The sequence below is a fragment of the Mesoplodon bidens genome, assembly GCF_964165515.1.
Source record: "Mesoplodon bidens genome assembly, chromosome: X".
Classification (NCBI taxonomy): domain Eukaryota; kingdom Metazoa; phylum Chordata; class Mammalia; order Artiodactyla; family Ziphiidae; genus Mesoplodon; species Mesoplodon bidens.
The window spans coordinates 61,541,728-61,568,004 of NC_138163.1; the positions used below are offsets into that span (position 1 = coordinate 61,541,728).

Genomic DNA, 26,277 nt, shown 5'->3' on the forward strand with positions numbered 1-26,277 from the left:
ATCTGTAACATTTTCTAGGTTCCACATATATGCGTTAATACACAATATTTTTTTTTCTCTTTCTGACATACTTCACTCTGTATGACAGTCTCTGGATCCATCCACGTCTCAACAAATGACCCAATTTCGTTCCTTTTTATGGCTGAGTAATATTCCATTGTATATATGTACCACTCTTCTTTATCCATTCGTTTGTCGATGGACATTTAGGTTGCTTCCATGACCTGGCTATTATAAATAGTGCTGCAATGAACATTGGGGTGCATGTGCCTTTTTGAATTATGTTTTTTTTCTGGGTATATGCCCAGTAGTGGGATTGCTGGGTCATATGGTAATTCTATTTTTAGATCTTTAAGGAACCTCCATACTGCTCTCCACAGTGGCTGTATCAATTTACATTCCCACCAAAAGTGCAAGAGGGTTCCCTTTCCTCTACATCCTCTCCAGCATGTGTTGTTTGTATATTTTCTGATGATGCCCATTCTAACTGGTGTGAGGTGATACCTCATTGTAGTTTTGATTTGCATTTCTCTAATAACTAGTGATGTTGAGCAGCTTTGCATGTGCTTCTTGGCCATCTGTATGTCTTCTTTGGAGAAATGTCTATTTAGGTCTTCTGCCCTTTTTTGTATTGGGTTGTTTGTTTTTTTAATATTGAGCTGCATGAGCTGTTTATATATTTTGGAGATTAGTGCTTTGTCTGATGATTCATTTGCAAATATTTTCTCCCATTCTGTGGGTTGTATTTTAGTCTTTTTTATGGTTTCCTTTGTTGTGCAAAAGCTTTTAAGTTTCATTAGGTCCCATTTGTTTATTTTTGTTTTTATTTCCATTTCTCTAGGAGGTGGGTCAAAAAACTATCTTGCTGTGATTTATGTCAAAGAGTGTTCTTCCTATGTTCTCCTCTAAGAGTTTTAAAGTGTCTGGTCTCACATTTAGGTCTCTAATCCATTTTGAGTTTATTTTGGTGTATGGTGTTACGGAGTGTTCTAATTTCATTTTTTTACATGTAGCTGTCCAGTTTTCCCAGCACCACTTATTGAAGAGATTGTCTTTTCTCCACTGAATATCCTTGCCTCCATTGTCATAGATTAGTTGACCATAGGGGCATGGGTTTACCTCTGGGCTTTCTATCCTGTTCCACTGATCTATATTTCTGTTTTTGTGCCAGTACCATACTGTGTTGTGTGCTGTAGCTTTGTAGTATAGTCTGAAGTCAGGTAGTCTGATTCCTCCAGCTCTGTTATTTTTTTTTTTCCCTCAAGACTGCTTTGGCTATTTGGGATCTTTTGTGTTTCATACAAATTTTAAGATTCTTTGTTTTAGTTCCATAAAAAATGCCATTGGTAATTTGATAGAGATTGCATTGAATCTGTAGATTGCTTTGGGTAGTATAGTCGTTTTCATGATATTGATTCTTCCAATCCAAGAACATGGTATATCTCTCCATCTGTTGATATCATCTTTAATTTCTTTCATCAGTGTCTTATAGTTTTCCACATACAGGTCTTTTCTCTCCCTAGGTAGGTTTATTCTTAGGTATTTTATTCTTTTTGTTGTAATGGTAAATGGGAGTGTTTCCTTAATTTCTCTTTCAGATTTTTCATCATTAGTGTATAGGAATGCAAGAGATTTCTGTGCATTAATTTTGTATCCAGCAACTTGACCAAATTCATTGATTAGCTCTAGTAGTTTTCTGGTGGCATCAGTAGGATTCTCTATGTATAGTATCATGTCATCTGCAAACAGTGACAGTTTTCCTTCTTCTTTTCCAATTTATATTCCTTTATTTCTTTTCTTCTCTGATTGCCGTGGCTAGGACTTCTAAAATTATGTTGAATTACAGTTGTGAGAGTGGATATCCTTGTCTTGTTTCTGATCTCAGAGGAAACAATTTCAGTTTTTCACCATTGGGAATGATGTTTGCTGTGGGTTTGTTGTATATGGCCTTTATTATGTTAAAGTAGAAGTAGGTTCCCTCTATGCCCACTTTCTAGAGAGTTTTTATCATAAATGGGTGTTTAATTTTGTCAAAAGCTTTTTCTGCATCTATTGAGATGATCATATGGTTTTTATTCTTCAATTTGTTAATATGGTGTATCATATTGATTGATGTGCATATATTTAAGAATCCTTGTATCACTCAGATAAATTCCACTTGTTCATGGTGTATGATCCTTTTACTGTGTTGTTGGATTCTGTTTGCTAGTATTTTGTTGAGGATTTTTGCATCTAAATTCATTAGAGATGTTGGTCTGTAATTTTCTTTTTTTTGTAGCATCTTTGTCTGGTTTTGGTATCAAGGTGATGGTGGCCTCATAGATTGAGCTTGGGAGTGTTCCTTCCTCTGCAATTTTTGGGAAGAGTTTGAGAAGGATGGGTGTTAGCTCTTGTCTAAATGTTTGATAGAATTCACCTGTGATGCCATCTGGTCCTGGACTTTTGTTTGTTGGAAGATTTTTAATCACAGTTTCATTTTAGTTACTTGTGATTGGTCTGTTCATATTTTCTATTTCTTCCCGGTTTAGTCTTGGAAGGTTATACGTTTCTAAGAATTTGTCCATTTCTTCTAAGTTGTCCAATTTATTGACAGAGAGTTGCTTGTAGTAGTCTCTTAGGATGCTTTGTATTTCTGTGGTGTCTGTTTTAACTTTTCCTTTTTCATTTCTAAGTTTATTGATTTGAGTCCTCTCCCTCTTTTTCTTGATGAGTCTGTCTAATGGTTTATCAATTTTGTTTATCTTCTCAAAGAACCAGCTTTTAGTTTTATTGATCTTTCCAATTGTTTTCTTTGTTTCTATTTCATTTATTTCTGCTCTGATCTTTATGATTTCTTTCCTTCTGCTAACTTTGGGTTTTTTGTTCTGCTTTCTCTAGTTCCTTTAGGTGTAACGTCAGATTGTTTATTTGAGATTTTTCTTGTTTCTTGAGGGAGTCTTGTATAGCTATAAACTTCCCTCTTAGAACTGCTTTTGCTGCATCCCATAGGTTTTGGATCATTGTATTTTCATTGTCATTTGTCTCTAAGTATTTTTTGATTTCCTCTTTGATTTCTTCAGTGATCTCTTGGTTATTTAGTAATGTATTGCTTAGCATCCATGTGTTTGTGTTTTTTAAGTTTTTTTCCGTGTAACTGATTTCTAATCTCATAGCATTGTTGTCAGAAAAGACGGTTGATATGATTTCAAGTTTCTTAAATTTACTGAGGCATGATTTGTGATCCAAAATGTGATCCATCCTAGAGAATGTTCCATGTGCACTTGAAAAGAAATTGTAATCTTCTGTTTTGGGATGGAATATCCTATAAATATCAATTAAATCTATGTGGTCTATTGTGTCATTTAAAGCTTGTGTTTCCTTATTAATTTTCTATTTGGATGATTTGTCCATTGGTGTAAGTGAGGTGTTAAAGTCCCCAAGTATTACTGTGTTACTGTCAATTTCCTCTTTTAGAGCTGTTAGCAGTTGCCTTATGTTTTGAGATGCTCCTATGTTGGGTGCATATATATTTACAATTGTTATATCATCTTCTTTGATTGATCCCTTTACCATTATGTAGTGTCCTTTCTTGTCTCTTGTAACATTCTTTATTTTAAAGTCTATTTTATCTGATATGATTATTGCTACTCCAGCTTTCTTTTGATTTCCATTTGCATGGAATATCTTTTTCCATCCCCTCACTTTCAGTCTGTATGTGTCCCTAGGTCTGAAGTGGGTCTCTTGTACACAGCATATATATGGGTCTTGTTTTTGTATCCATTCAGCAAGTCTGTGTCTTTTGGTTGGAGTATTTAATCCATTCACGTTAAGGTAATTATCGATACGTATGTTCCTATGACCATTTTCTTAATTGTTTTGAGTTTGTTTTTGTAGGTCTTTTTCTTCTCTTGTGTTTCCTTTAGCATTTGTTCTAGAACTGCTTTGTTGGTGCTGAATTCTCTTAGCTTTTGCTTGTCTGTAAAGCTTTTGATTTCTCCATGAAATCTGAATGAGATCCTTGCTGGGTAGAGTAGTCTTGGTTGTAGGTTCTTCCCTTTCATCATTTTAAGTATATCATGCCACTTCCTTCTGGCTTGTAGAGTTTCTGCTGAGAAATCAGCTGTTAACCTTATGGGAGTTCCCTTGTATGTTATTTGTCATTTTTCCCTTGCTGCTTTCAATAATTTTTCTTCATCTTTAATTTTTACCAGTTTGATTACTATGTGTCTCAGCATGTTCTTCCTTGGGTTTATCCTGTATGGGACTCTCTGTGCTTCCTGGACTTGGGTTGCTATTCCGTTTCCCATGTTAAGGAAATTTTCGACTATAATCTCTTCAAATATTTTCTTGGGTCCTTTCTCTCTCTCTTCCCTTTCTGGGACCCCTATAATGTGAATGTTGTTGCATTTAATGTTGTCCCAGAGGTCTCTTAGGCTGTCTTCATTTCTTTACATTCTTTTTTCTTTATTCTGTTCTGCAGCAGTGAATTCCACCATTTTGTCTTCCAGGTCACTTATCCGTTCTTCTGCCTCAGTTATTCTGCTGTTGATTCCTTCTAGTGTAGTTTTCACTTCAGTTATTGTATTGTACATCTCTGTTTGTTTGTTCTTTAATTCTTCTAGGTCTTTGTTAGACATTTATTGCATCTTCTCGATCTTTGCCTCCATTCTTTTTCCGAGGTCCTGGATCATCTTCACTATCATTATTCTGAATTCTTTTTCTGGAAGATTGCTTTTCTCCATTTCATTTAGTTGTTTTTCTGGGGTTTTATCTTGTTCCTTCGTCTGGTACATAGCCCTCTGCCTTTTCATCTTGTCTGTCTTTCTGTGAATGGGGGTTTTGTTCCATAGGCTGCAGGATTGTGGTTCTTCTTGCTTCTGCTGTCTTCCCTCTTGTGGATGAGTCTATCTAAGAGGCTTGTGGAAGTTTCCTGATGGGAGAGACTGGTTGTGGGTAGAGCTGACTGTTTCTCTGGTGGGCAGAGCTCAGTAAAACTTTAATCTGCTTGTCTGCTGATGGGTGGGGCTGGGTTCCCTCCCTGTTGGTTGTTTGGCTTGAGGCAACCCAACACTGGAGCCTACTCGGGCTCTTTGGTGGAGCTAATGGCAGACTCTGGGAGGGCTCATGCCAAGGAGTACTTCCCAGAACTTCTGCTTCCAGTGTCTTTGTCCCTTGGTGATCCACAGCTGCCCCCTGCCTCTGCAGGAGACCCTCCAACACTAGCAGGTAGGTCTGGTTCAGTCTCCTATGGGGTCACTGCTCCTTCCCCTGGATCCTGATGTGCACACTACTTTGTGTGTGCCCTCCAAGAGTGGAGACTCTGTTTCCTCCAGTCCTGTCAAAGTCCTGCAATCAAATCCCGCTAGCCTTCAAAGTCTGATTTTCTAGAAATTCCTCCTCCTGTTACCAGACCCCCAGGTTGGGAATCCTGACGTGTGGCTCAGAACCTTCACTCCAGTGGGTGGACTTCTGTGGTATAAGTGTTCTCCAGTTTGTGAGTCACCCACCCCGCAGTTATGGGATTTGATTTTATTGTGATAGCGCCCCTCCTACCATCTCATTGTGGCTTCTCCTTTGTCTTTGCATGTGGGGTATCTTTTTTGGTGAGTTCTAGTGTCTTCTTCTCAGTAATTGTTCAGCAGTTAGTTGTGATTCCGGTGTTCTTGAGAGAGGGAGTGAGATCATGTCCTTCTACTCCACCATCTTGAGCCAATCTCCCCTCCTGCATACATTTCTGAAACTGTTTGAAAAGTCTAAGAGTATAGTCTACAGAAAAGAGCAAAGGCCCTCAGAAGAACTGGCTTTTCCCCTTTAGCACTTTGCCCTAGTCAAGAAGCCATGAAAAAAAAAGTGTTGTTTATAGTGTCAGAATCAATGTTTTAAGAAACGCTCTGTAGAAAACCATTATATACATGAGTACCAAATTCAATTAAGCAGTTGCCAAGCAGGTATTTATTTTGTCAGTGCATTTGATAAGTTTTAGATACTCACTAGCAACTTTCCTGAGTCTTCCTTGACAACAGATTTTGCCCTATTATGCATGTTTAGATGTGGTAAGTCATGGCTATATAGAATGTAATTAAAAGGTTCTAGGAGCACTGAAAATTCCAGTTCCTCTATTCAAGGGGTCACCTTACATGAACCGGTGCTAACTGAATAATAGTTTCTTTCCATCTGTGTGACATGACTTCTATGAAAATACAGCCCCCCAAATAAGGTTTGCCACATCTCTTCTCCCCATTGTCCCAACTTCTATTTTACAAATGAATTTTGTATAAATCCCTGACAAGATCCCTCGTCACAAAGCTCGTTTGTGTTTTTTAGCACTGAACATCTAAAATCAATTTCATTCACATTTGATCAGGGTGCAAATGTAATATCATGCATACATTAGACTTTCAAAGTGAGACAAAACTGTACCTTCGATTTATTCTTTATAATTTTCTCTACATTTTGTGTTAAAAAGTGATATATTTTATATAAGAGAATAACGAGATACTTCTTGAGGCAATGCACTGTGAATCCCAACTGCTTTGTAGACTAAAATCTGTCAACTTTTCCCTGGATCTAGTTGTGCCAGGATATACTTGTCACCTCTTCCAGCAACTTATAAAAGATAAGGCCTTAAGCATGAAAGCAAACAAGGGGAAATCTTTATTATTTTGCCAGGGAACACAGTTCAAAGCACATCTATTTATGCATGGCTTTAAACAGCCTTACTTGGTTTCTCATATATCAACACTTCAATGACTACCTTCTGTACTCTGCCACCCTGACGTGAATTTTTTAAAGTGTATTTCTAAAAACAGAACAGAGAATTTGATGTAATGTGTATATACGAATATACTGGCTATGAAATAACTGAAAGCATCACAGCTATTTATTGAAGCTAGGTACACTTACACGAGTCACCTCTCTTCTCACAAATGACTACATATGAAAATTTCCTAAAAATTCAAAGGCCAGATAATATAGACTTATTTGTTATAATAACTAACATATAGATGCTTATTGGAAACAGTAATAAGGTACACTGAGAAGCATCAGAAAGTGTGAAAATTTGTATTAATATTATTTTAGTATGCTGGAATCAAAGGGCACTACCTTTCCATGACTTGCCTGTTTTGAAAAATCATATGGAAGATATAACTCAGTATTCATCCTCAGGGGGAGAAAAATTAGTTTTAAATTCCAGGAAGGGCACTGAGGAAGAGTTGGCTTGATGAAGGCAGATAAAGTATCTTAGGTAAATTCACTAGGCAGGCTGTTTAACTTCACCCACCGATGCAGCAATCATCATTATAATTCATTATCATTATAGACGTGAAGGACCAGCTCCCCTTTTTACTTGCTGAGTGCTCTCAGACAAATCATATAACCTCTCTTTGTCTCAGTTTTCAATCCCATCCCCTGCCCTCAGGTTCAAATGAAATATTCTTTGGCCATAGTTTGAAAACTGTTTAAGTCTATATAAATGTAAAGACTTGATATTCCTATGATTATTTTCATCAATCATGTAATAATGATTACAATTATTCAGTATTCACCATGAATAGGTACTGTTCCAAATGGTTTACATGGATTATCTCATTTAATTCTCACTACTTCATGAAGTAGGTATTATTATTTTCCCCATTTGACAGATGAGCAAACAGTCTCAGGATGTTTAGTAATTTTTCCAAGGCCTCATAGTAGTAGAGCCACGATTGGACCCCTAGCAGCCTGATTTAAAGCCTGCATTATTAAAGAACGTTATAGCATGAAAAGTGGCTGCAAATTCTAGCAGAAGATTCTAATGAAGATATGATGGTTATTTGTAGCTCTACATCTATCCCTTAAGTTCAGAAGGTCACAGGACAAATGCTCCCCTGAAAGGGCAGAAAAGTGTCTAATGTTAACAAAATTTAAATTGGTTGATAATATCAGTTATTACAAATTGGGACAACCTGAAGCAGGTGTTCTATTAATTTATCACTTCAATCTAGAATTTTCAGACACATGAAGCATAAATCTTTCTCGGGTGTGGGAGTGGAGATGGGAGTCTAGCTTAAACTAGTCAATGCGTTTTTCTGCATAACCATGTGGCTGGATACAACTAACTTTTATGATAATGAAGATACCTTGGGAAAATGGAAATGTACAGAAAACTCAAAAACACCATGTAACTTATTATTTTCAGTTTCTTTCCTTACCCAACCTGATTACCAGAGCTGATAAAATGGACTGATTCAAGTTTTCCCTTCTCTCTTAACATCTGCAAATATGGGGAAGCTTAAGGAACAGTATTAACTAGAATCAGCAAAAAGCAAATGGAAACCATTCAAATCATCTGGATAATCTATAAACTACTAAGAGTTTCTTCCCTTTATATTCCAGATTACTTACTACCTACCTCTATTCCTTCACATGGCTGTATATGTTCCTGCCATTTATATATGTAGAGTATCACTTGTAATTTCCTTTTCCCTCACTGGATTGCAAATCCCTAAAGGGTAAAGACTATAACATTGTCCAGACTACCATGCTCTCTATCCACTGCTTTGGCAGATATTCCGAGTCACAGAATTTGCTAACCTGACACTTAACATGTCACAGCAGTTATTTTTACCTATTTGTTATATCATTGCCAGCAGCAGTTGTCATGCAGTAGTCAGGAATACAGGAAAGTTCCACACTAGGAAGTCAGCTATTTTTACCCAGATTCCCCTGAATCTTTTTCACCCTTTGAATGACACTGAAATAATCTGCCTATATTATTGCCCGAATAAGGAACCTGAAGACCCCAGTACATTTTCTTGATTTACTCCCAACTCAGTATAACTCTAGGTAACTGTTTTTCTCTATGGAAGAAGTCAATTCTAACCCCAAATCCCCCAACAGCCCTGAATGTGAGTGGACAGATTACTTATACAATCCCTTAAATCTTCTGATAAGCAACCATATCAAAACTTTATAATCTATTTGGTTTATCTATTCCAAAAATGTTTGTGCATGAAATTCCTCATCTTTAAAATAAATTTGATATCCTAAAAATTAGAGAAACACCTAAAATGTTTATGGCATGCTGAAATGGAAGAAAACTTGCTTTTCATCAGCCTGAATTATTACTGGTTTAGAAAATAAATCATAACTTAATTTTGACCATAATACAATTTAAAATGGAAAAATATCTTAAAATAAGATTGAATCTGTATGGTGAAAACATAAAATCTGAATGTAGGTGTTCCACTTATTCACTCAAAATATGTTTACTGAGAACCTACTATGAGCCAGGCACTAGTGTTAAACAAGAAAGATAAAGTCCATGACTTCATGGGATTTACATGTTAGAGGAGAGAGATAATTAACAAATTTGGGCTTTATTCCAAATATGTCAGAATGAAACTAATCAAGACTTTAACAGAAAATACTGGGTGGTGGTTGGGGGATGGGGGAAACAGAGGAACAAGTTAAATGATGTAATAAGTAAACAAAGATAAATCCAGAATATGGGACATTCTATAAAACAAACATCTGGTCTTTTCCAAAAATTACATGAGAAAAAATGAAGACTGCTCTAGAAAAAAAAGAAGATTTAAAGAGACATAATTAAATGCCATGAATGAACCTTGATTTTATCCCAGTTCAGTAAAAAACAGGTATATGAGGTTTCTTTTTAGAGTGATGGAAATGTTCCAAAATTACATTGTGGTGATGGCTGCACAACTTTTGTAAATTTGCAATAAGTCATTGACTATTACATTTAAAATGAATAATTTTCACGGTGTGAAAACTATACCTAAATAAAGCTGTTAAAAATGATTTTGAAGGGACACCTAGAGATATCTAATATTGATAAGTATTAGATGACATCAGGGAATTATTTTTAATTACCTTAAATATTATAATGTTAAGAGTATGGAAGGGAATTCCCTTATTTTTAGGAGATGCAAGCTGAAGAAATTGCATATGAAGCATCATGAGTTCTGTAACTTACTTTCAAATTGTACAGCAAAACAAAGGAAGCAAATACAGTAAAATGATAAAAGTTTTTGGCTCTAGGTTATGAGTGTATAGGTGTTCACTGCAAAAGTCTTTCAAGTTTTCTATGTGCCTGAAAATTTCATAATAAAAAGTTGGAAAATACATTAATTTTTGTTTTTTGGGGATTTTTTTGGCAGTACGTGGGCCTCTCACTGTTGTGGCCTCTCCCGTTGCGGAGCACAGGCTCCGGACGCGCAGGCTCAGCAGCCATGGCTCACGGGCCTAGCCGCTCCGTGGCATGTGGGATCTTCCCAGACCGGGGCACGAACCCGTGTCCCCTGCATCGGCAGGCGGACTCTCAACCACTGTGCCACCAGGGAAGCCCATACATTAATTTTTGAGAGAAAAAGAGAGAGCCATTGGAAGATATGAGGTAAGGAATGATAATGATCTGTTGTTTTTGGCCATCTTAACAAACAAGTTGGAACTGCTTACTGTATGATTTGATCAGTTAGACAGAAATCTCTCAATTGCTGAAGGCTGAGTAAATTGACTGCATTGGAAAATAACTGATTATGAAATCACAAATAGACTTGGCCTAATGTCCTGTCTGTAACAGTATAAACAATGTTCATGCAACTCACCTTTCCATTCCATTTCCTATCTGTTCCACCTTTTACATTTCAATTTTGGCTGGTTTACTTTTGTTGTGGCCAACACATAAAGTCAAGGATCCCTATACTCTTGGCATAAAAACCAAAGATCCTAAACCTAAATAATCCTGGTCACTGCTTATTTCCTCAACCTTATCTTCTGCCCCACTCATCCTCCTCCCTCTCTGTGCTTCAAACTCAATGGCCTTCTTTCAGTATCTCTGATGTGCCATATTCACTCTACCCAGGGCCCCTGCAAGTACTATTCTCCCTCCCTAAGTGCAACTTGAATAACATTTATTTAGCGAAGTCTTTTCTGATGTCCTTGAAAAACTTCAGTCTGACAATTATGCTCTTATAGAACTTTGTGCTTTTTCTTTTAATATTCATTACAATGAATATTATCTAATTATTTGTGTAATCATTTGTTTAATACCATTTCTGCTCACTAGATTATGGGTTCTATAAGGAAAAGATCTATGTGTATTGTGTTCACTACTGAAGCTCTTAAAAAAGCATTAGCATAGAAACCTGCTACTGTTTCATTTGAACCAATAAAAACCACCTGTCTTAACCCTATTTCCCCTTTTATCTACTGCTCCATTTCTCTGTTGTTCTTTTTTATTACAACTCCTGGAAAGAGCTGTTTACAGTAAGTCCCTTACCTACGAAAGAGTTCCATTCTGAAAGCGCATTCGTAAGTCCAACAAAGTCAGTCCTAGGTACCCAACTAACACAATCGGCTATATAGTACCATACTGTAATAGGCTTATAATACTTTTTACATAAATAGTACATAAAAAACAAACACAAAAAATAAAGAAAACATTTTTAATCTTATAGTAAAGTACCTTGAAATGTATAGTGGCTTGAAATAAAAATACTGTACTACTGTACTCTATGCAGTATTATACAGTAAAGTACACAAAAGCACAACCATTTGGAGAGGGTGCACGCATGTGACAATTGTACGCCAGACACGTGAACTTATGTGATTGTACATGTGAATGCATTTCCACATCTTTGAAAGTTTGAAACTTGAAGTTTCATATGTAGGGGACTTACTGTATACAGTTTTCAACACTTCTGTTCCCATTCTCTCTTGAACCTACACCCATGGGACTTTCACCTCAACCACTCCATCAGAACTTTTGTTGTCCAGGTCATTAATTACCTCCATGCCACTAAGTCTAATGATGAATTCTCATTTTTATCTTAACTTCATCAATCAGCATCAATTGACAGACTGGATCACTCACTCCCTCCTCCTGGAAACACTTACCTCAAATGGCTTCCAAGATTACAAACATTCAGTTTTCCTCCCACTTTTCCAGCTGCTTCTTTCCAATCTGCTTTCCAGGTTCTTCCACTTTGACCAAAGATAAGAAATGAGATAATATTTGTTAAAGTCCTTGCATAAGTTTGCAGTATGTTTTAGGTTATAGAACTAAAACTTAAGTACAAAAAAAAATCTAACCAAATTTGAAGAGGTATGCTGACCAGAAGAAAAGGTTCTTTTATTCAGGCAAAGTAATAACCCTCCTTAAAAGGTTATGATTAGCACTTTCTCACCATTCCAGTTATTTATTCAACTGTAAATATCTACTATAAGTAACTACAGATTATTCCCTGCTTTTATACTTTTCCTTTTCCTGCCTATAATTGGTCACCTAATGTATTCCTTCCTCATTGCCAATTGACAATCCTCTACCCTCAAAGGAATCTTTGTTCTGAAACCCAATTTCTTTAAACAAAATTTTTCCCCAACACCTGGACTCCTATTTTATATTTCTATAGTGCTTTGAAATTTAGAAAGTAAGTTAATAAAAGAGCAATATTGGGGTAAATTTTATGAAATAATTTAACAACCCAAAACAGTCTAATTAAAAAATTAATTTTCTACTTTTTTTGGTGTCCCTAAGCTTTGATGACCAACACAGACTGACCAACATCACCCTTTCTGAGAGCAATAATAGATATTACTCTAAGACACTAACTCAAAGTGTGGTCCCAGGACCCACGGGAGTCTCCAACAACCTTTCAAGTTGTCTGCAGGCTTCTCTTTTTTCCAACTATGTTATTTGTGTGAAGCCTATTTTTTTTTCATATACTTCAACCAAACATCATATCAAAACAAATTGTAGAAACAGATATGAGAATAATTAAGTCAGCATTAAAGAGATTTAAAAATGTAAACTAATACATGTATGTTCATTAAATACTTTTAATTTTGAAAATATAATTACTTTTCACAAAATGTTATCTAGTTAAAATTTAATGGTCTTATTATTGGTATTTTAAAATGGATTAATAATATTTTAAAAATTTCTCAGTTTTAGTTTTTAATACCATAAATATAAATAACTATTATATATCAGATATTCTTGACCACATAAACAAACCTCCTTGGGGTCTTCAGTAATTTCTAATAGTGTAAAGGAATCCTTAAACCAAATAGTTTGACAACTACTCCTCTGAGAAAATGTTTCTTGACGTATGTCCACTGACCATCTGCATCAGAGCTATCTCAGATACTTGATAAAAATATAGATTTCTGGACTCCATATAAGACCTACTAAATCATAACTTCTGGGGTCATGAACTTACATTTTTACCACGGCCTTCAGGTGATTCTTATGCACACTAATGTTAGAAAAATCTAATAAAGAAGTTTATAGACTTTGGAGTCTGATGGATTCAAACTCTAATTCTGCCACTTCCTGTTTGTCACCCTAGCCTATACCACTCTCTACGAACCGATTTCCTGCTCTTACTTTTCCCTCACCCCATCTCCTGAATCCTCTTCCAACTGCATATCTTCAGTTAAATAGTTCCTGATTTCCAGAGTAAGCTGGAAAATTTCTATGTAAGAGGTATTTAGGGGCAGCAATCTGGTTCTTAGAGAAAGTTAGGGACTCAAAAGTTGCACTTCCATAGGAAGCACATTGCTTTTACTTAGACTGTTTCATTTGGGGCAGCTATGTGGAGACGATAAGATTTTGGAGGGGGTAGTATCACCTAGGCTACACCTCGGCATTACCACTTACCTATTTGCTTCTGCTGCTGAACAGGGAAGACCTCAGAGGATTTTATTTTCTATTCTTCACCTTGGAGCACATAGCAAAGTGAAGATGGCAGCCATTTGGTCTTTCCTTGGCCCTGCCCCAAGTTGGTTACCCTTACAAAGCTGTCGTCCACTCCCACTACGTTCACTGTGATTTGCATACACAGTTTTGACCAATCAGAGGTCTGAAACTGGTTTCAGATGTCACTGGTTTACCCGGTTAACAGAAATCTAACAGAAATCTGTGAAATTTTGCCCAGCAGTGAACAATCGCTTTAAGAACCACAGGCTTATTTAAATATAGAAAAAAATTCTGTAGAACAGTGCTATTCAAGGTATAGTCCACTAAAGCACAAGCTCAGAATCATATAGGTCTTTTTTAAAAAAAATGCAGAGCCCTATGCTTCATCCCAGACCAAGTATTATCATAGTCTCTGGGAGTAAGAACTCCGAATTTGTAATTTTAATAATTTCCTCAGGTTATTATGGTAGAAAGTACAAAAACCATTGCCATGAGGAAATTTCAACAAGGAACAATAAAAATAAGAGGAAACATAAGCATATTCTGTATCACCACCTAGTTCTTTAATTGATAGTAAATGGATAAATGATGTCACCCACATGCTTTTCCATATAGACATAATACTTGCTTCAATCTATGTAAGACTTTATACTATTCTATCAGTGTGCCAGTAGTACCAGGATGAGGGAGGCTAATTCACACTAACAAAAGTCACACTATATCAATGTATAAGTCAGATGCCCATCCATTAGTTTATAATTGGAAATATTGTAAACACAGGAATGTTCGGTTTGATAACCAGCATATCCTGAATCTATTAGATAATACATGTACAAAACAAAATTATAATCATAAATTACCATGGTGAGCCTGGAATCATTAAAAAAAGGAGTCAGTAGATATTCTTAATGATTACTGACTCAAGATTTAATCTGATCTACCTACGAATCTCCACCATTGGGTTGGGGACTAGAGTATTCCAATCTGATCAGTGCACTCTCTTTCCTAGCCATTTCTGTAAACTCACAACTAGTTCTATGATTTTCCCTAGTGTAGTAATTTACTTTCTGATAATTCAGTCTTCCATTAACTGATTAGATTTTACCTTTTCAATTTATGAACACATTATATGCATGCCTCCCTGAAGCTCAAACAAAACTGAGTATTTCCAAATTGAATTATCTACTCACAAGCAGGCTCTTGGGTTAATTTTGCAGGTGGCTTATCTTCTATGGCTTTTAATTTTTCTCAACTTCACCTTGAGTTTTTGACCCCATTGCACAGAAAAAAGGCAAAACTATGGAAACAATAAAAAAAATCAGTGGTTGCCAGGGATGGGGCTGTGGGGGAGGGAGGTGAATAGGCAGAGCACAGAGGATTTTTAGGGCAGTGAAAATACTCTGTATGATACTATAATGGTGTATACATGTCATCATACATTTATCCAAACCCACAGAATATACAACACCAAGAGTGAACCCTAAGGTAGACTTTGGGTAATTATGATGTGTCAGTGTAGGTTCATCTTTGGTTTAAAAAAATACCATTCTGGTGAGTGATGTTGATAATGGGGGAAGCTATGCATGTGTGGAGGGCAGAAAGTATATGGGAAATCTCTGTACTTTTCTCTCAATTTTGCTGTAAACCTAAAACTGCTCTAAAAAATAGTCTTAAAAAAAGACATTCCAAATGAAATTACTATAAATGATAAGCATGCCGTACCATCTTTCCCAAAAGATGTTCAGCCATATTGGCATTTCCATCTTTTTACATCTCTACTCCACTTTGTCTGGTTTTGTTTTTGCTTTTTTTGATCTTATCTTAACCTTCTAAACAAATTAGATGATTCCTTTCCTGCCAACCCAGTGCAATTCTTCTATGTGGGCACTCATTCTTAGCTGAAGATTTTTTAAAAGGTCTAAAATATTGTGTTTTTCACTAGCTGATAATCAACATTTATTATTTAATGAAGACTGTATTTATAATTCATTTATCTAGGAAATTCTTTTTTCAGTCTTTGTTTAAACCTCGTAGATTGTGGAAGTATTTCAAAAGAGCAACTTGAGGAAAGCTAACCTTGTTGTTACTTCAAAGTTATGGAAGCTCATTATGAAACTTTTATTCAAAAGCATTAGTTATAAAAAGCAAAAACAGTAAAATTAGTATTAAAATGCATGGATATGTGGTAAATTGAGAAGGACCTTCGATTTAGAAAAGGGTTCTAATGCTGCATCTTAGCTATACTAGTTATAAAACCTTAGGCTATTATTTTAGCCTCTGTGAGCCCAGTCTTCACATTGACAAAATAAGAAAAGTTGTCTCTGTCTATTTTATGGGTTTGGGTGAAAATCAAATAAGGTAACATATGTGAACATACTTCATAAAGGTAAATGTTACAGGCTGATGTAATTTCATATTCTTATAATTGTTAGTATTAAGAATTATCAAGATATCATGAGGACATAAAGGGAGGACCTATGACAAATTTTGAAATTAAAGTATATCTGAGTGACATTACACACACACACACACACACACAACACACACACACACATACAATGGTAAGATCTTAGGAGGGTGCTATAAAAAATACAGATTGCTATGCAAATGTTGTGCATCACGTATACCCCACGTGCATACATATTATTATTTACTCTTTTTTGTGTCCAGTCCATCTTCCACACTGCTAACTCTAGTCACCTTTCTTTAAAGTTGGCCACTCCTTAATGCTTATTTAATTAGAGTTGAATTCCTTAGTTTGGCAGAATGACCCTGATTTTGAGCTTCTCCAAACTCATTTCTCCTTAACTTTCTTCCTCTTATTCTCTCTTCTTCCTCCATGTATCACTGAAATCCCTATGCTTCAGCCACATAAAATACCTCACTATTCCTCAAATATTCCAGTATCTTTCCTAACTCTTGACTTTGTACAAACATGTTGTTTCCTTTGCCTAAAATACCTTTCTTTTAATCCCCAACTTTCCAGATCCTCCTAGCAGGAAACAATTTCTTTCTCCTTTATGTTGCCATGGCATGTTCACTAACTCATTCAGCCAATATTTACTGAGTGCTTACTATGTGCCCAGCACTGTGCTAGAAAATGCCAGTGACATTACAATACAATCACGGTCCCTAAACTCATAGATTTTAGGACCACTCATATTAAATAAATAACCTACAAATAACTATATAATTAAAACTGTGATGATAGTGCTATAAAGAAAATGCATAGGGTTTGATAACAGCACATAGCTAGTACTTAGTAAATGGGATCAGGGAAGACCTCTCTTTGAAAGAGGGATTTAAAATAAGACCTGAAAGATGAATAGTCATGAGCCAGGTAAAGAGGATGAGGGCCAATTCAAAGCAGAAGGAAAAACATATATGAAGGTACTGAGACAGGAATGGGCTTGGCTCCATCAAGAAACAATAGGCTAATATGACTGGAGGGTAATGATTAATGGTGATGGTGGCATGGGATAATGCTGAGGAAATGGGCAGGAGCATGATCATGAAGGACCTTATTGACAATATTAAAGATTCTGAACTTTGTCCAACAACTCATGGGAAAAGTTCTGAATAGAGGAGAAATAGAGACATGCTCATATTTGTATTTTAGAAAAATCATTCTCTCCACTATGTGGAAAAGAGATAGGAGATAAGATTGGATACAGAAGGAATGTTAGTCTAGGTGAGATATGACGGTTAGTTGGACTAGGTTGGGGTTAGAATGCTATGGCTCTTGAATAACATACTTAACTGGGCAACATATTGTACATCAAATGTGGAACCACTGAAAAATTTAAGCAGGGAAGTGACGTTATCCTATATTCATTTTTAAAAGATCACTTTGCCCCACGTATGAAGAAATGATATTTTGGTTTAAGAAGGAATACAGGAGTCCAGGTATGGTAATTTGGATGGGGTGGTGGCAGTCGATGAAGATAGTCTGGACTAGGATGTTGGCACTAGAGTAGGAGACAAATGAGCAGATATGAGATACTATTTTGGAGGTAGAAGCAAGAGGACTTGGTGACTGATTGGATATGGGGTAAGGGAGAAAATGAAATCAAGGATAACTACCAAGTATCTGGAATTCATTAGACAGAGGTGCCATTTATTGAGATGGGGTCACTAAAGAAGATTAGTAGTAAAAGGTGGGTGAGCAAATTCATTTCTGTACATGTTAATTTTGAGATATCTGCTAGACAGACATCCAAATAGAGATTTTGAATAGGCAGTTGATTATGAGTCTGGGGCTCTAAGGATGCACACTTAGCTGTCTACCTGATATTGATACTTCAGACTCTGAAGACTTGTAGTCTTGAAGCATACTTGCAGACTCTGACACTACATGGAGAATTTCTTTAGGGTAGCAATAATGATTAATTCATCTATTGTTTCCTGTGGTATCAAACACATAAAAAATGCTCGATATATCTGTTTATTTGAATTAAATTATGTAGTCAATTTCAGTCACTGTTTCATCACAACTCTAAACACATAATCAATGCTATACAAAAAACAATATTCAGTAACCCATATGTTTTGTCTTTACATGACAAGTGGTAGTTTAACATGTTTTTTGAATGAATTGGCATAACTCAATAGATATTCTATCACTGGGTTTTTGGAATTAGAAGTGCTTGGAACACAAATTCTCATAAAAATACACACATGTTAGAACTTCTGGCTATGGCTAGGTGAGGAGGTTAGGAAATCTTTCCCAAAAGCACTATAAACCTGGACAAAATTTAAAAAGCAACCATTTCAGCACTCTGGAAATTGACCAAAAGTATATATCCATCTGAGGAGTGTTTATTCCTGAAACATCGCTGACCTTGGAGTACAAAGAGTGGGAATCTGTAACATTAGGACCTAGAGCTGCTCCCATACCCTCCCCCCTCCAGTTCATTCAGCACAGAGGTTCTGTCAGGACTTATACACTAAAAACCACAAAACATTGCTGAGAGAAATTAAAGAATATCTAAATAAATAGATATGTCATGCTCTTAGATAAGAAGACTCAATGTTATCAAGATAGTAATTCATCCTCAATTGATGGATAGACTAAATGCAACCCCTATCAAAGTCCCAGCTGGCTTCTTTGCAGAAACTGATATTGATGAGCTGATCTTAAATTTCATATGGAAATACAAGGGACCAGAATAGCCAAAACAAACTTGAAAATATGGAACAAAATTGGAGGACTCACACTTCCCAATTTCAAAACTTAAGATAAAGCCACAGTTAATCAGACAGTGTAGTATTGGCCCGAAGATAGGCATACAGGTAAGTGGAACAGAATTCAAAGTTCAGAAATAAATTCTAACATTTATGGTCAGTAGATTTCCAACAAAGGTACCAAGACAATTCAATGGGGGAAAGGATAGTTTTTTTCAACAAAGGAGTTGGGACAACTGGATACCCACATTAAAAAAAAAATAGAGAGGGAATTCCTTGGCGATCCAGTGGTTAGGACTCGGTGCTTTCACTGCTGAGGGCACAGGTTCAATCCCTGGTTGGAGAACCAAGATCCTGCAAGCTGCATGGTGCGGCCAAAAAAAAAAAAATTAGAGAAAGAAATTAGACCCTTAATTCGTACCATATACAAAAAATTAACTCAAAATGGATCACAGACTCAAATTTAAGAGCTAAAATATATAACTTCCAGTAGAAAATATAGGAGAAAATATTTGTGACCTTGAGTAGGGCAGAGAGTTCTTAGATACAATATTGAAAGCATTATACATAGAAGAAAAAAATGATCAATTTGAATGTATCAACTTTCACTCCTCAAAAGTCACCAATAAGAAAATAAAAGTACAAGCCACAGACTAAAAGAAAGCATTTGCAAATGATAGATCTAATAAAAAGCTTGTAGATCCACAGCCATGGCCAGTCCAGGGGCTGCTTTCTGCTGTCTGGGTGCCTTGTCTGGAGTGGGGGCCTTAGGCCTGGCCTCGTATGGGGCACACTTAGCCTAGTTCCTGGATGCCTACAGGAAGGAGCTCTTTCACAAGACCAACAAACCCCACTTTTTACACAGCCTGGCCCTGCTAGGGGTGCTCCTGTGCAGAAAGTCCCTCTGGGCAGGGTTACTGCTAGCTTCTGGAACTACCTTTTTCTGCACCAGCTTTAACTACCAGGCTCTGAGTGGACACCCCAGCGCCCATACTTTGGCCCCTGTGGGAAGGAGCCTGCTACTCTTGTGCTGGCTTGCCTTGGCTCTTTGAGTTTCCTTGTGTTTAATTTCTGGGGACATTTTTTAGAATTGGAGCAGGGATGGGATTAAAAGAGAAAGGCAAATTAAAAATATAATAATAAAATAAGAAGCTTGTATACAGAATATTTGAATAACTCTTACAACTCAGTAATTATTAGGAAGAAAAAACTAATTAAAAATAGGCAAATGATTTGATTAGACATTTCATCAAACAAGTTATGAATAGCTGAAAAGGATATGAAAAGATATGCAACATCATTAGTCATTAGGGAAATGTAAATCAAAATCCCAATTAGAAACTACTACATATCCACTAGAATGGCTATAATAAAAAATACAAATGGTACTAAGTGTTGGGGATGCAGAGAAAGCAGACCACCTGTGTATTGTTAGTGGGAACATAATATGGTACAGACACTTTGGAAAATATTTTGCAGTTTCTTAACAAGTTAAACATAAATTTATCATATAATAGCCATTTTACTTTTAGGAATCTAACTGTAAGAGATAAAGATATATGTTCAAAAATATATGTCCACACAGAGGCATGTTGTAACTATTCATAGTAGTAGTATCCATAATAAGAAAAAACTGGAAAAAATCCAAATGCCAATCACCTAGTAAATGGATGAACAAAATGTGATATATTTACACAATGGAATACTATTAATCACTTAAAAGGAACAAGCTATTGATATATGCTACAACATGAATACACCTTAAAAACATGCTCAGTGAAAGAAGCTACACACAATGGACCACATATTATATGATTCCATTTATATGAAATGTATAGAAAAGGCAAACTTACAGAGAAAGAAAACAGAAGAGTATTTGCTTAAGCCTGGGCATGGAAGAAGAGATTAACTGCTAATGAGTATCACAGAACTTTTGGATGATGGAAAAATTTTTAAATTGAATTGTGGTGATTGTTGCACGATTCTATTAATTTACTGAAGTCATTGAATTATACACTAATAAGAGTGAATTTTATAGTATGTATACTACATTTCAATAAATCTGTTTTAAAAAACACAGAGATATTTTAAATGGAATAATTTGGTGGACTTCCTTTACGGCACCTGCATGGCTTTCCTCAGGCTTACCATATTTTCATAATTTCTTCATTTACACTAACACTCCTTACAGAACAATGAGTCACAAGCCTATATTTCCAGCCCTAACTGCGAAGCTTTTTCCCAGTTCTAACCTCATATATCCAGTTACGTTTCAGACTACTCCCTGCTAACTTCTCCACCTCAATAAACTTTCCTTCTCATTTTTCCCATAACTATTATAGTTATTCCTGCTTTTTACATCTTCTTATACCCTTAGTACTGATATAAAATATTTTCACATGATATGTTTTACTTATTAATATAACTGCTCCTGGGATACTGCATGCTTTTATTTTTTTCTCGCCTAAATTAGACAGTGAGCTACATCAAAGGCAACTTTCATAGTTTTTTTTTCTGTACCTTCAAAACAATCAACACAGTGCTGAGTATACAGAAGGTGATCATTAAATGAATGTTGATTTAAATTAATAATTTGCAATTCTTGCATTTGTTTATCATAAGTTTATGAGTGCCTACTATGCGTAAAACACTGGATTCAGTGTCATCAAGGAAGCAAAGAAATATATGATACATGATCTCTCTTCTGAAGGAGTTTATAATCAAGCTGGGCACATAAAGAGTTAGCAAATACAAGACTACCATTCAAAAAAGATGTCAAGAACCAATCTATGATTAAGAAAAAATGAGGAAACAAAACCTGTGATTCCAGGATCAGAAAAAGAGCTAAACTGAGCCTTAGAAGAGATAAGTTGGATATTAAAAAGTGAGAGAGGTTGAGAAGACTTCAGGCAGGGAAAATGGACTGAGAAGGGCAGGGATGAGAATTCAGGGTTTATGTAGAGGATTTGGGAGAAAATTAAGTTAGAAAAGTGGATTGAGGTCAGAAATTGAATGGCCATGAAGGCCTGATTAAGTTGTCCAGACTTTAATCTGTTAAAATAGTCATTAACTGAGCATTTATAATATGATTTGTGGTTTATATGCATAGTGGGCATTTGTTGTATGTTGGATATTGGGTATCCATTCCCTCAGTCTCATAGCACTGAGTTTCTTTTGAGAAGAATCCAGTGGGACTGTAACTAGAGGCCTTACCCTATTGTAGTTAAGGGGCAAGCAATTAAATTGAAAATGACTGAAGTTTCAGTTTATCTCATCTTCAACATCATGATTAGACTATTCTGGTTATGAGGCCCTTGTGTTTTCTGCTTCCTAGGTATTCAGAGCTACTTCAGTTCCTGCCTGTTTCCAGACCTGACTCACCAGCTTTCCACAGATTCTGTGATACCTTGTTATTTTCCAATGAATTAAACTTTGAATAAAATAGCCAGAGTTGATTTATGGTGCTTGCAACTGAAAAGTCCTAATTGATATAGTTATATATTATTTTCCACATTCCACTGATAAAGAGACTGTGGGTTAGTGAGATTAAGTAACTTCCCAATGCCAGACAGCTAGCAAGTGGCAAATGTGGGTATGTTTGATTCTGGAATCTAATTTCTACAAAATTACTTACCAGAGGCTGCATGGCATGACCAAGACTCAAACTCTAGTTTGTCTGACTTCGAAACTGGTATTCTTTTCCCTACACCACTCTGCCTTTCAATAATTCACTGTAGATTTTCAAGAAGGGTATGATATGATGAAAATGGCATTTTAGAAAGGTTAATTTCACAATAGAATATAGGCTGGAAGGGAAGCAAGAGAGCTTGAGGTAGGGAGATAGATGACGAGGATGAGGTAAATAATCCAGGTGGAAAATGACAGTGGTCTGAAATAGTGAAATGACAGTTAGAATGCAAGAGAGTATAGACGGGAACAGTAACTAGAATACTTTATCAGTTGTCATAGCTCTCTCTCTGAAATGTGCATCCCATTAATTTTTACTATTTTATAATAATTTCGGTTCAGTGATTTCAAATTTCAGTCCACTAAGCATATGTCTTTTACTGAGTTAAACAGAATCTCTTAGTAAGCGTATTATAAATGTACATCATTTGCAGCTAAATTATATGTACATCATTTGCAGAAAAATGCAATTTGCCTAGTGATTTTATGATCAAGCAATATTTTATGGCTTTAAATTTCTTCAAATCATCACAAAACCACAGGAAAGAAAGAAAGGATATCACAAAATCCAAATAGTTATTTTTAAGAATTGACCTAAGTTTTCCCCACAAAGATAAAAATAAATTTCTCAGAAGAATGGTTAATCTACTCATACCTTCATTTTCCAGACAACCTGAGCCTCTAGAAGCAAGAGTCATTTTCTCAATTAAAAATGGCTGTACAAGTCAATAGGAAAAATGATATGAGTTTTTAAATAAGAGGAAAGGAAACAATTTGAATGAAAGAAATGTATACAGATCAGGCTATATAAGTGCTGCTCAAGCAAAAGATACTTCATACTTTGCAAAAGCAATAATTGGGACAGTACTCAAGCTCTCCATATACACTTTGCTTGACTAAACAACAACCCAAACTTAGCGCAAACAACGTTATTCATTGTTGCCTTAACTTTTTCCTTTTTAGTTACAAAAATAATATATGCTTATTAGTTTAAAATTCAAAAAGTACTTCAGAATAGAAAAAAGAAAAGTTTAAAGCTTTTTCTTCTACCTAATTACATCAGTTTGGTGTGTATATTTTCAGACATTTTTCTATGAGTATGAAAACATACACACATGCACACTCCATATATGTACCTTTTTATATGTATTTTTTACATAGATGAGATCATACTGCAGATATTGCTTTGCAACTTGGCTTTTTCATTTGACACTCTACTGTGGGCATCTTTTGCAGATATTGAGAACCAGCTCTTTTGTTCTGTTACCAAGGCAGATGTGTTCTCAAGCCCTAGTTTCTGGCATTTTCCCAATCATTTAAATGCTTCAACAACTGCTTTCTGTATTAAAAAAAAAAAAAAACTTGACTTCCCAAGGAAAAGTACCTTTTAAATAATAAAGAAATTGGGGAATTTGTTTCTTCATATGCTACAAGAAAGGAAAATTCAATGTGACATGTAGATGCTTAATTCAAACAGCAAGGCTCTGGTAACAAACAAAATCTGGTTCTCAGAGTAGCCTTTTCAAAAAATTATTTTATTGTGATAAGAACTCTTAACATGAGATCTATCCTCTTAACAAATTTTAAGTGTACATTATTGTTGACTATATGTACGATATTATACAGCAGATCTCTAGAGCTTATTCATCTTACTTAGCTGAAACTTAATCTGTGGCTATTTTTATGATATCCAGAGTATAATTTATTAAAAGGAGATGCCCTGGTATTTTCATATATATTTTCCTTTAAATGCCGATTCTTTGTAAAGAAATTTTCAGATAATTATTTTCTAGAAATCTTGTCTTATGAAAGAAAATACTAATGAAACAGAGGGTTAAGTCAAGAGACATTTTAATTTAATATTATAGATACTCATTTAATTCCAGAATTTTTCTTCTAAAGACTCTGCATAGTCTCCTAGCTATTAATAAAGTATGTGAGGTGCTCTTATTTAGAAGTTGGTTGCTAAAAACTAATTCTTTATATACTGAAAATGTACTAAACTAATGTGATTTGCTGCATGGCAGGCATGCACCAGTAAATCTGGCATATTTAGGAGATGGGACAATTGTTATATAAAAGTAGGATGTAATTAAAGGCTAAAAATGTTTTTTACTTCAGCAGCAAGTAGAAACACTCCTGCTCTCAGGAATCCAGTTCATTAGTTTAAGAAGTTGTTTTTTTAGTACTAAGTTTGTTCTTGTGCAGAGCAATACTCTGTGTGAAGAGGGAGAGTTACATACAAGAAAATATCTCAGTCCCCGTCCTAGGGAAATTTAAAATATACTTGGGGAAAGAACGTGTGTTTGTAAAAGAAATGTGGCTATGTGGTTCTGTTATAATGTTTATCAAAAGGTATACAAAACTTTAATGTAGCTTCAGTAAATAAGACCTGAAATAAATGAAGAGTTGAAGAACTACATCCCACTGGGCAAGGATTCCTGGAAAAGATAAGTTTAGTAAGGAAGTTAGAATTCACTGATAGAGCACTCACCATGTTCAAAGGATTTTTACATGTATTATGTTATTTAAAGCTCACCATGGTTCTATGAGGAAGGTACTATTAGTATCCTCATTTCACAGATAAGGATACTGGGGCAAAGGGAGTTGAAAGATTTGCCCAAGGTCACCAGATACAGCTTATGCTTATATGCACAGATCTGATTCCAGACAGTGGAGTATCACCAAAACTTTGGGATTAGAACAGGGATAGGATTAGTATTTTCAGGGAGACTTTTCAAAACACTATGTATAGCATATATTAGAAGCTAAGGAGCAGCATGGAGAGCACTGTAAGCAGATTGGTCATGTAGTCTAATAATTCATGTAATTCTGTCTCTGCCATTTTTAACCTTTCTTCCAAAGAAGGTTAGATACATTCTCATGATGTAAGATAATGAAATTGTGTTAATTAGAGCATTTGGTTACCTCTAAACAAACAATGCTTAATTAGTCTTTTAGACAGACAAACATTGGTTATAAAACAAGACAGACAAAACTGGTCAATATCATAATTTTGAAATTTTGGTTACAACAGTTTTAAAAGTCACTAAAACACAGCTATGAATCTGGAGAGTTTATGGTTGCATTTCTTGTTTCTTTCTCTGTATTAAATAGATTTTTTGATAACTAAAACAATGAGTTCATTAGCCATCCTGTTCATTTACTCGCTTGTAGTCAGTCATGATGTCATTTCCTCGCCTCTTTTCTTTCATTGATGAGTTACAGAAGAGTGAAGAGTTAGCTATCTTCACCTTGAAAGTATTAATGCTAAGTAGATTTGCTGAAGCATTAGTCTTTACTACATGATAAGCATGTAATTTAACTGAAAAGCCTGCCACAGTGGACAATAAACCAAGGATATTAGTTTTCACTTTAACAACAAAATGTGACTTTGGGTCACAAGGCAAATTTAACTTATCTTCTAAGTTGAAAGGTATGGTTCGCATATAAAACACAGCAACTCAAGCTGATTAAACTTATTAGCCTTGGCCCTGGATCATACATAATTGGGATAGGCATCCCTATGCAGCCCTGTGAATGGTATAATAACAGACAGCACTTATAGAACCTTTATGCATATGAATAAATAATTTACACAGATTAGCCCCTTAATGCTTATGTAACAATCCAATAGGGCTATTCCTATCATCATCCTCTTTTTAAAAGAAAACTGAGAGTTGGAGATGTGTGACGTCTAGAGTTATACAGACAGTAAGCGGAAG

General features: G+C 35.6%; 1 protein-coding gene and 1 pseudogene across 4 annotated transcripts in view; one reads left to right on the forward strand and one right to left on the reverse strand.

Moving 5' to 3' along the window:
* FAM133A (family with sequence similarity 133 member A) overlaps positions 1-26,277 on the reverse strand; it is a 53,025-nt gene that overhangs the window by 17,616 nt on the left and 9,132 nt on the right. The window contains exons 1-2 of one of the 3 annotated variants that reach the window (XM_081222018.1): positions 14,872-14,908; positions 11,878-11,964 (exon numbers count right to left, since the gene is read on the reverse strand). The gene's annotated coding sequence lies outside the window, so the exon portion shown is untranslated. Of the gene's footprint in view, positions 1-11,877; positions 11,965-14,871; positions 14,909-18,807; positions 19,227-26,277 lie in introns of those variants that run through there. The other 2 variants (XM_081222017.1, XR_014014225.1) reach the window with 2 other exon arrangements.
* LOC308608617 (transmembrane protein 256-like) lies at positions 19,576-19,934 on the forward strand (annotated as a pseudogene). Its single transcript has one exon. The product of its transcript is annotated as a transmembrane protein 256-like (transcript).